At 40.8% G+C, this 10,846-nt stretch overlaps 1 long non-coding RNA gene across 1 annotated transcript; it reads left to right on the top strand.

Moving 5' to 3' along the window:
• Positions 1-577: 577 nt before the first annotated feature.
• On the top strand, positions 578-4,921 carry LOC137470512 (uncharacterized). Its single transcript, XR_010997102.1, has 2 exons — positions 578-1,045; positions 2,647-4,921. It is a non-coding gene; the product is annotated as an uncharacterized lncRNA (long non-coding RNA).
• The last annotated feature ends 5,925 nt before the right edge of the window (positions 4,922-10,846 follow it).

Genomic DNA, 10,846 nt, shown 5'->3' with positions numbered 1-10,846 from the left:
CAAAGCAGCATCTAAAAAACTCCCTGACTCACTCAGGGAGCAGCCACAGAAAATGAGGCTCTCTGACAGAACAATCCCCTTGCAACAGCAGTAAGAGGATTTGTTCTGAAGGTCTTTTATTTAGGAAGAGCAGCAAAATGTTAAGAAGTGCCAAGATTTTCTTTTTGCATATAAATCCCCTCACTTTTTTTATTTCAGGGGTCATGCACCACTGAGGTATGTGGTAAGGAAATAGTATCTTGAACTTGCCTTATATTGAAAAATGAAACAGATCTTCAATATTCCATGGAGAAGAGGGTGTGCATCGTTTCTTGAGAATAAGCCCTTTGTGTCTCTATTATTTTTACAATGCACTTTAATGACCTGAAAGCATGTGTGTGCCTTCTTAAATCATCACATACAAAACTACATTTTGACTGTAAAATGTATTAAGAATCTTATAGAGGAAGTTATGCCATGTGTGGAGGGTTTTTTTTTCTCTTTTCACAGATAGCATGAGTTTTGTCCATATTACGAGGACAAGCTCCAAAAAATGAAAAAAACTAAAGTGGGAAGGGGAAGATGGTTGGTTTTTTGGTTTTGTTTTTTTTTTTAAAGAAGGAATCCTAGCTCTAGACACCAGTGTTAGAAAAGTCACCCTTACCAGATGGCTCATACAGACAAGGGAAAACAGCCAACTTGATTTCAAATGTGAGAGTGATTTTTAAAATGAATGATAGAAACTACTTCAGATTCATTATTTTAAGCAGGCAAACTTATGTGTTTAGCTTATGGGTCTGGTTTGAATAAAAGTTTGTCTTTCTTGAATAGAAATCATATGTGATTCAGGCAGTGGCCTGGACCATTTGCTAATACTAATTGTTGAGGGCTGAAAGTAGGGTAGAAGATTGTTAAAGTCTTCCCTGGCAGTAACTTGATCTGTGGAAATGTACTTTACAGGATCTGTGATGAGGTTTACAGCCGGCAAAAGCTTGTGATAGGATGGCCACATGACTTCACATCTCCCTTTTAATAATGGAATAAAAGCTCACATGACACAAGTTTGGTAGGTAAAGGATGGCAGGGATTGTATCAACTGAAACAGGAATATATATTTTTGTAAATATTTCACATCTTGAAAGATACTTGATGATGTGGCTATTTTGAAATAATATTATCACAATATGCTGAAATAAAGCTGGCAACTTAGAAAACCACCAACTGAGGCCAGATGGGCCGCTGAAGTTTTCACATGAAACATTGGTGGAGAAAAAAAAAAGTGTGAGATTTTAATCACATCAGTTTACCCTTGCCCAGTCTCAACAGAAACCCGGTCAGTTGGTAAACACTTCATTTGCTGATAAGGAAGAGCTCTAACCTTAGTTAAAAAGACAAAATGTGATTATTCCACCTAATTTACATGTTAGCACCGGTACCCTGGTAAATTCCAGAGTGAAACCTTATCTTCTGTTTCTGAAATGCCAGTGTTGCTGTATATTCAACCTTCAGCCACAGCCCTTAGTGCAGCATTGCTATTCATATCCACATCCAAGGTTGCTGGAGTTTACTCCTGAGTGAAACACCTAGGGCATGATTCAGCTGCCCAAAAATAGGTTTCATTGCCCTTCAAATGCCCTTCTGTGTCTGAGACATCCCCAGAGGGTTGACAGACAGGGTGCACAACCCACTGTTCTTCATGTCCCTGCCTCCTCTTCCAGAGCGGCGCCTCAGGGAGCATCACAGAGGAGCATCACAAGCAGAGCCAGGCACCAAAGGCTGAAGCACTGAATCAAATCCTCTACATCTGTGATGTAAACCTGCTAAGTCCCTTTGGAATCAGGCATTACAGGGACCCACAACAGAATTGTGGCTGCAGGGCAGAAAGGAGTTGTGGGTTTGATGCCCAGGTGGAATGCCACGGCTCCTCACCCACGGAGAGCAAGAAAAGTTTGGCCCCAGTCAAAGGGATGAGTGGCTTTTGGTTAGTGTTCATACCAACAACACATCATTCATGAGCTTGTCCAGAATTTCAGCCTGCAGTTCCAGTCAGAGAATCACACACTTATTTTCACTGCACATCCAATCCGTATCCCTGTGTTTCCTGAAGCTTTGTCATGCTTGGGTAGACAGAAACTATTCTTTTCACTAATATTTGTATTGTTTCACATCTGGTTCATAATAATTCTCATGCTATTGTCAGTGGAATTGCCCTGCCATTTCCTTTCATGATGTGCTTGATGGCTGCTCTGGAAAACAGTTTATTTACAGGTTCAAGAGGATGCCGTTGGGTGCATTTTCCATTTGGCAAACTACAAAAGTAACATTTACAGTTATAAACACCTGCATAGACTAACACATATGTTGTATAACTTTCTTCACAGAGACGTATACAGCATAAATGTCATGTAAACAGCTTTCCACAAATCAAAATGAACGCGAAAAAAAGCCCAAGACTCTTAGGGAAATAAAAACCACAGAACGGCAAGTTTTTCAGCATTTTCACTTCTATTTCTTCCCAATCCTAGTCATGGTTACTTCAGATTTTCTCCACTGACTTTCTTTGAAAGTAGTGAATATTGTGCACTCATTTTGTATTCTATTGAAAAACCACAAGCTTTCAAAAAACTTTTTTTAAATTAGTGATTTTACTTCTTTATCCATTTGCAGAATAGCAGCTGGCTGTGAAAATACTCTGTGTTGTGTCCTGCTCTGTTTGGTCCTACAAGAAGTTACAGCATGCTCTTTTTTGGAGGAAGCTGAGCTCCTTGGTTGAGAACTTGTCTACGTTCTTTCACATTTTGCTGGTTCTCACCTGAACATCCCCTTGCATTTTTAGGCAGTACAGTGTCCTTGCCCTAAACACAGCTAATCAGTTTTCAGACCTATTGTTCAGCTGGAGAGCAGCTATGAATGGAGTTGATTATGTAATGGTCACTTGTGAATAAAGACTGCAGCACCCCTGACTGTGGGGTTTCCAGAAGATGGTAACAAACTCACAGTGGCCCACAGCAAAAATGCCTGAGAGAAAATTCAGCTCTTACACTTGTAAACCTGACATTAGTGACTGAAATCAATCTCTTGTCTGCATATCTCTCAAAGGGGATGGAAATGGCCGTGGGATAGGCCTTTCCTGCTCTGGTTCAAAGACCAACATCTCAATTATTTTCCTGGCCCTCCCATTCCCATAGGAACACATCTTTTTCTTTCTGCTCATTGTATGGCTTTCAATCCTCTTCCATTGACATCCCTTGGGGACAAAAGGTCCAAAAAACCTCGTATGTCTGCCTGTGGAGGGTGGGGTTCTACTCTGTAGAACTCTCCTGCCTCTGCCTCTGAAGAGTTCTAGGAGCTGCAAAGCTACTCCAGTGGTGTGGAAAAACAGATCAAAGGACCAGCAATTTATACCTGTTTATTATGGACAAGGCTGCAGCATGGACCTCTGGGCAGGGTCTTGGAAAGAACTGATTTAACTTAACTGGTCTCCAGAACTGCCAAGATTATAGAAAAGACCACTGAGACCACTGAAAAAGATTGAGCAAGCCACCTGAGCCCCCACACTTCCTAAGCCAGGCCTCTCAGAGTTTCTGCACGTGTCAACCTTTCACAGGCAGTTGGGTACAAATGCTGAGCAAGGAATGTAGGCCTTTGCCAGGAATATGCTTTAGAGAACAGCATGGACAAGGGCTAAGAAAAACTTTCACAAACAGCACAGAAAACAGGAATTAGTGAAATTCCTTTCCCAGCTGTAATTCGCATGTGTTTTAAGCACTATTAACACAGACAAAAACAAATTTTCAGATAGTTTCTGTAATAGCAAAAGAGGTACAGGTTATGACTGAATGTTTCATTTTCTTTCATGCACTATGACTTACATCCAGCCATCTTTTAGCTGTCCCTGTCAGCAAGTCCTGACTCCCTTTTAAGCCTCAACCCCTGGCACTCAGAACTAAAGCAGTGAGACCAAGTCCTTAAACTTATCCACTAAATGTGTTGGCTTTGAGAGCTTTCTCCAGAATTATGTCAACCCTCCAATTATCGCCTATCTCCTACCTCCTGCAAGTGCCCCTATTCACCACACTTTGTATACGGCCTGGGATCTTTCAGAGATCATCATGTAACATATTAAAGCCATTCTAATCTGCTGCTTCACACATAACCCCTCAATCACAGCTCGTGATTCCAACCATCAGGCTTCATAACCTTTGTAGCACATTAGCCAAAAAAAAAAAAAAAAAAAAGAGAGAAAATCCATTTTCATTCTATCTTATCCACAACATGTGCAAATATTACCTCATCCATTCTTGAGCTGGCTCCAGAGATTAACTCAAAGTTGACATGATAGATGTCTAATTTAAAAAATAGTCTGTTTCCTGGCAGTTGATTTTGTTGTCAGTTTTGTTTTAAACTTCAACTCTGGGTCTGACATTGCTACCAGAATTTCATATTTTTAAATACTATTTCACTTGCAAAGGCCGAAGCCAAGGATGATGTCATGTGTGCTAGTAGCTTAGGACATATCTGCAATGGGAGCTTAAAGATTAAAAAGAAATTTTTCCTTCCAAAAACAAGAGCAGGAAAAAGATTTTTGTAGGAAAGCAACATGACACTATTTAACCTTCTGATTATGTAAAACATTACACAAGTGTTTTAATTGAGGGAACACCACTTAAGCAGTTTACTAGGCAGGAAGCGGCTGCTGATGCCTGTGGAAAGCAGGCTGCATGAGGTTTGACGCAGCATCCCTTGAAGTGAATGGAAAGAGTTTTACTGAGCTCAGTGGAGGTACTCTGCATTTGTACTAATGCAATTCCGAGCACAATTTGACCCATGGGGATGAAGGGCACTGGCTAAATGAAAAAATAGCATGAATCCTTTGTTTATGTTACAGAAAAGCTCTTATTGTATGCAATATTACTAAGAAATAAAATATCCTTTGCAGAAACTGTTTGTTCTTCCTAATCCGGTATTATTGTTACGCATGTGTTAAATCATAGGATACACATGGTTGTAAAAGCTGATTTATTAACTAACTAAAAATCAGAGGCATCCACCCAAGTGCCACCCAGCACTTTGCTGGGACTGATGTCCCTCAAAAGCGTCCCATATGTCAAGGAGGGTATAGGTTCAGAAAAACACTAATCTCAGCTTGTCAAAAGGAGCCAAAGAAAAACAGGTTTAGCTTTATAGACTACAGTATTTTGTTTGTTTTCATTAAACACTCTTACTGATTTTAAACATCTGTATTTGTTAACTTGTCCAGTTCTTTCAAACTTAAGAGTATAAACATTGCCATATGTGCTTACTGCTGGCATTTCTGTTCCCAGTCCTAACGTTTGCCTCTAGAGACAGGCTTATCTCTGACAACTCAGTAAACATGGCTCATGATGAAATCTGAACTATGCAAGGTAGTTTGCTGCCCACAGAAGGCAGGAGGGACACGTGGAAATCTCTCTTTTGAAACCTATGAAAGCCCCTGCGGCAACAGCGGCTCGGCTGAGGCAGAGCTGGCAGACGCGGGGACTGCGGGTGGCCGGTTCCGTTGTCGCTGGTCGTTAACTTTCTCATCGCTTGCATTTGCTGCTCGGAGCCCGCACAAGCAGGTGGAGAGGTAGACTCCAGTGACTCGCATATCCTGCTGCTCTATTATCATATAAGCTGGTTTAAAATGAAAGCAGAAGCTCCCCACAGCAAGTCTGCTGACTTTAACTCGCAGCTGGTCAAGAAGAAGTGGTTTGGCTTCAACATATTAGTACTGCCACAGAAAAGAAATAGACTGCGCTTCCGAGCTCTTTAATCTAACAGAAGGCTAGGGCTCTCACAAGTTGGAAGGCTCAAGTCAAACACACTTCAGTGCTGAATTAGATGGGTTTTTATCAAAAGAAGTAATCATTATTACTGACCAGAACCAGTTACTAGGGAAAGCAACATCTCTATGGCTGCCTTCCTAGGGGGCAAGTCATGGTCACATAAGTTACCTGTCCCAGTATCACAGTACTTCCAATGGACATAAGGTCAGACCTATTTATTCTGGGAACACATCAAGCTGTAGATACATATCTCACACTGCCCAAAAGTGTAGAGAAATGACAGTCATGCTTCTTCTTTCACTATGGGATCAGCGGAGAAAACCAATCCCTTAAATTCTGCTCATTTTCAGCAATTTGAACAGCCTGCTCAGAAAAGAAAATACTCATTTAAGGCATTTCCCATAGACTGCCCTCATTTTGAATATTCAGGCCTCTTTTTGCAACCATTAATCTAATTTCAGGCTGATCTCTTTTCCAAAATATTTTGACCTAAACATTTTTTTCTCCTGTGATCAGCTTGTTAAAACAAATTTCAATTTCTAATGTATGTGCTCCTGGTAGGCATGTAATCTTGGAACCTGACCTGGAATTATCCAACCTAACTCTTGGCAGAAAATTTCCAGCAGCATGGAAATGGGGACCTCTTTAGAAATTATTCTTAGCTTCTTTTCTTAGGTAGTTTGCACCTTCACAGGGAGTCCATAGATACTAACATTAAACATTTGTCTATATTTAGAATCAGGGGAACGTGTGTGCCTTTTGTCCTCAATGCCTGTCCCCTTTGCATTCCAGATCTATATTTCATATTATGCCTTTGCTAAACTGTTCACATTATAGAGACACAAGCCCATGTTCACCTCTTCTTCATTCTCTGTGATCGAGGGAACCCCTCACTCCTCAAGACAGGGGTGCCCCTATACATGAGAGAATGTGTGTGCACAGGTGTATGTTCATGGACACACACTCACTCTTTAAAGACATGCAGCAACTCTGCCTGACTTTCCAGCAGATGACACTGGAAATATTGATCCTATATAAAGACTGGGGAAGCAGTGGCAGGGACAAGGGGTGGTAGGCATGTGTAATACTTACACTTCTTCAAAGGAAAAGAGGAATGGTTAGTGGAATATTTATAGGGTTTTTAAATTGAAAAGGAGGGGGAAAATAAAGCAATGAAAAAGTTTACTTGTCAAAGGCAGAGGACACAGACAAAGTAGGTTTATGAATATGGAACTGGGGACAGCTTCTGCTGTTCATGTGCAAGTGTTTATATATGCTGGAGTAAAGAAGAAGCATGCTGCAAATAAAGAAAAACCTCTCCCGATCATTTCTGGACACATCCCATGAGAAACTTACAGCAGCTGGATGAGGCAACTTAACAGAAGATGAGGTCAGGCAAGAGATATGATACAGTCTTGGTTAGGTGAACACTTCCCAGAGACAGGAATCCAGTGTTAGGTGAGGTGCTTTACAGTCCTTCAGAAGTTGAGTAAACAATCTGTCAGAGACACTGAACATCACCACTGCTCCTAGAGATTTTCTGAAGCCTCGTTCTACATTTCACTAACGAGCGTGTAAGAAATTGTCTCTTCTTGCACTTGCCTCACAGGAGGCACCAGCAATGTGAGCTGATCAGAGGATGAATAGTTTAATGTACGTGTACTCGATATCTTTTTCTTGTTCCTCTTTTTCCTGCAGCATCCCTTTCACGCCATTCTTCATTAGCCCCCATGACAATTAACTTTTGGCACATCAGTAAGAACGTGTATGTTAATCTGATTAGACTCAAAGTCCCCTAAAGAGGAAAAACAGCACATGATGAGATTATCAAAAGTTTCTAGGCAATGAAATATATCAAGAAATCTTTCTTTACTCTCCTGGGTGTGGATTGTGGCTTGTATAAGTTTCTGAAATGAGGGGCAGGTGTCTGGAAATGCTACTGCAAAGAAAATATGCAGGGGATTCTAATTCATATCACTTTTCTGAATTTGCACCTCTTTCCAAGCCCAGCTGTTGGGTGGGTTTATCGTTCATTACATTTTGAACTTGACACTGTGAAGATCAAATAAGCAGCCAGTCATCAATTAACTTTCCAGAGCATATACTTCAATATTCACAACACATATGCATTGCAGGCATAAAGGGGGGTGGTGAGGGGTGGTGGTGTGGGGGGTGTTGGAGGGTATGCGCACATGTAGAAGGATCCAGGGAACGAGCTGCTCAGTTAACACACAAGTTTCCAAACATGTGGATTATACACGCTTCTTCTACTTCTTTTCCCCACATCTTTCACTCCAAATGCAGGCGAATACACATACACACACATGCTCACCTTTGATATAAAATTGGGCCTGGGCCTTGCTGTGAATGTAATTTTCTTCTGTTCAGTGGCTCTCTTAAACGCTCTTCTGTAAATGGTCTGAGGGGGCCACCAGGTAAGGGAATTTTGGCCCACCATGTTTTAAACCTCATCACACATTAGAGCCAGAAGCAGCAATAGCTTCTCATTGTAAATTGTGCCTGTTATTGTAATTTATCAGGATCAAACAGTTGCTGGCAGCCCTTTCTATAATATCCACTTTCAGTGTCTATATCAGCATCGAGCAAAATCAAACATGGCTTGCGAACAGAGGTTTAGTGATAAATAAATCACTCAGGGAGCTTTAAAGAAACAACTCTTCAGACACACCAATGTTATGGTACTTGTCTTTATTTCTCTTCCAGCTTTCCTTTCTTTTCCTTTTCTTTTCTTTTTTCTTTTTTTTTTTTTTAATTTGATTCACAGTGTTCAGATGACATGTGTTTTGCCTTATTCAGCCATTTGGATTACAGGTGCATGACTGTGTTTTTGATGGAGTGTTGCTATTCTGGAGTGCTCCATCCAAAACACAAACCCACACATGTAATCCAAACTGCAGAAGATGAGTCAACCATCTTCTCTTTTCCATGATAATTAGACCTTTTTTTTATTCAAAGTTACACAGTTATTAGTTGCAGATGCTATGCTTGAACAATATTGTTGAATCTTAAAAGGCTTTCACACCATGCTATTTTATCCCTCAGAGTGGAGGAAATTAACAAAAAGTCCAAGCTAATCCAACTTTAAATTAAATCATTTCAAATATTATTACACTGAGAGACAATTGTGACACCTAAATACCTTTAGTATACATGTAAAAATCATAGCCTAATATTCAATTAAATATATATAGTAGCTTGCCAGGGAAGGTTTGTCATAATTAAAGGATTTGTGGAACAGCAGCTTCCAGCCTTACTAATCCAGGCAGGCCACACATCTAAGTGTCTTTTCTTTGAAAACATTTCCCAGTTTCTTATCACATTAATAAAATGACCATTCCCAGAAGCCTGAAATAACAAAGAAAGCTCCGTAGGTTTTAAATCCTTAAGCTAGGTATTATTTTCCAGACAAATGCTTGCAAAAGGCTGTTTTCACAGTTCTTAATATACACTGTCTTAACATACACAGGTCTTAATATACACTGAACCTTGGGACTGCTGGTGTTTATTTCTGGTACTTAGGAGCTAATAGGTGATTAGTAAGGTAGGTATGGAGAGAAAGAGAAGATACAGGAGAACAGGTGTCATAGTCCTTTGAGGCTAAGTGTTAAGGATTATTTTAGTCCTGTGACAAGCCGATCTCTTGGCATTTTTGGTACTAGGTGGGTGGTAGACAGACACCAAAGGTTCCACTGCTGGAAATCTCTAAGTAATGCCAGGTCATATCCCTAAAGCACTGTTTATAGAGAAAAAAAGAAATAAATAAATCTGTCTGTCCAGATTTGAATTCCAGAGTAGTGAGGTTTTCTATTCCATAGTCCCTATCTGGCTGGCTCTCGTTTCACGTACACAGAATATCAGTTCAGATTATCTTTTTTTCCAGGTAAGGAAAAATTAAAACAAAAAGCAGGAGTCACTTGCTGACTCCAGAAAGGTTGCTTCACCTGGTGCAGAATGAAACCTCCTTATACCAGCACAAGGCAACAAAGATTTTGGGCTAGAAATGTGCTCAAGGTGAGGGACCTGCACATACCTGAAATGTTCCCGAGCAGAGCTGGGGATGTGGCCGCAGAGAAGGAGACCTCACATTTCCCTGACTTCCTCCTCTCCCATCTGTACCAACAGCATCTGTACAAACAGCATGGGACTGAGCCCTCTGTCTCCACGAGTGAGAAGATGACGAGTGAGACAGCTACGTTAAATTGACAAAACATGTAAACTTGCTTCTTACAGAGAACAAACTTGTAATAGTCACCCTGTCCCCCCTTTCAGTACTGGTTAACACATCCCATGGTTTTTGTTATTATATGCGAAGCCGGTTTTGAAGAGGTTTGTCCTTCACTGGCCAAAGACAAAAAGGGGTATCCATGTCCACTTATCTTTTTTCCGTTCATCATGGGAAAAAGTCTTCCTATACATTCACCTGGACAGTCCACAGATCAGCTGGTGGAGCATAATTTGTATAGGCAACAACTCCTGGCAAGAATCTGATTTTTCCCCCTCAAGCTTTTAAGATCTGATGCACAATTCCCTGTGCAGGAATGTAAGAAGGAACCTCACAGAGAAATGTCAAGGAAAATTAAAAACTGTGGAGCAGATTATTTTCTGATGAAATTACAATGAGAAAAAAATTGAGGAGAAAGGTAACAGGGATAAATTTCACACTCCAGCTCTCCTGCCCAAATGTACACTGTAACAACCTTTAGCCTGATGAAAAATACCACTTACAAGCCCCTTAGTTCACACATGAACAACCTCAGTCTGGCATGGGGGGGGCTAAACCTCTGGAACAGTGCAAATTGGTGTTGGATTAACATTGGTTATCACACCTGTATGCATCTCCTGTTCCACACCATGTCTGTCATGGGAGACAGTCCTAGAGTTACCAGAGGAATGCCACAGTTACATGGGGAAAGAGCAGTTTGGAGGGACTTTTCTCATATGCCTCCAATATGAGGAGCAAGCACAACATTCCTCAGTTGCAGGACTAGTTTGGGGCACACTTAGCAGTGGGCTTCAAACAGGTAACAATCCCAGCCTTT

The sequence above is a fragment of the Anomalospiza imberbis genome, chromosome 3 (assembly GCF_031753505.1).
Source record: "Anomalospiza imberbis isolate Cuckoo-Finch-1a 21T00152 chromosome 3, ASM3175350v1, whole genome shotgun sequence".
NCBI classification, from domain to species: Eukaryota; Metazoa; Chordata; class Aves; order Passeriformes; family Viduidae; genus Anomalospiza; species Anomalospiza imberbis.
Note: the sequence above shows the minus strand (reverse complement) of the source record. Positions and strands in the feature narration are given on the sequence as shown.